The sequence below is a fragment of the Myotis davidii genome, unplaced genomic scaffold (assembly GCF_000327345.1).
Source record: "Myotis davidii unplaced genomic scaffold, ASM32734v1 scaffold1439, whole genome shotgun sequence".
In the NCBI taxonomy this organism is placed as follows: domain Eukaryota; kingdom Metazoa; phylum Chordata; class Mammalia; order Chiroptera; family Vespertilionidae; genus Myotis; species Myotis davidii.
Genome location: NW_006292342.1, coordinates 1,381,099 through 1,381,418, shown reverse-complemented (window position 1 = coordinate 1,381,418; position 320 = coordinate 1,381,099). Strand labels below are relative to the sequence as shown.

General features: G+C 68.1%; 1 protein-coding gene across 1 annotated transcript in view; it reads left to right on the top strand.

Annotated features, from left to right (window-relative positions):
• EPOR (erythropoietin receptor) overlaps positions 1-320 on the top strand; it is a 23,158-nt gene that overhangs the window by 1,166 nt on the left and 21,672 nt on the right. The window lies entirely within an intron of this gene.

Below are 320 nucleotides of genomic sequence, written 5' to 3'. Positions count from 1 at the left end.
CCTGAGAACCCCGCCTCCTCCACACACACCCACGGGCTGGCTGGTCCTGGGCCCGGGCGGCGGGTGGGCTGCGGGAGACCGAGGCCTTGAACGCTGCGCTCAGTTCAGCGGGTGGCGGGATGGATGGGTATGTGTGGGGGCAAACCATAAGGCAAGTATCCTGGGCCCGGGAGTTCGGGAGGCACCACCTCTGCGTACCCCTCCAGGGCCCTGCTGGGGTGGAGAGCTGGGTGGGGCTTTTGTCTTATCGGTCCGCACAGGCGACGGGAAAGAGGGGGAGGGCGCTGTGGTCCGAAAACAGGGCTCGGCTCGCCTGACCC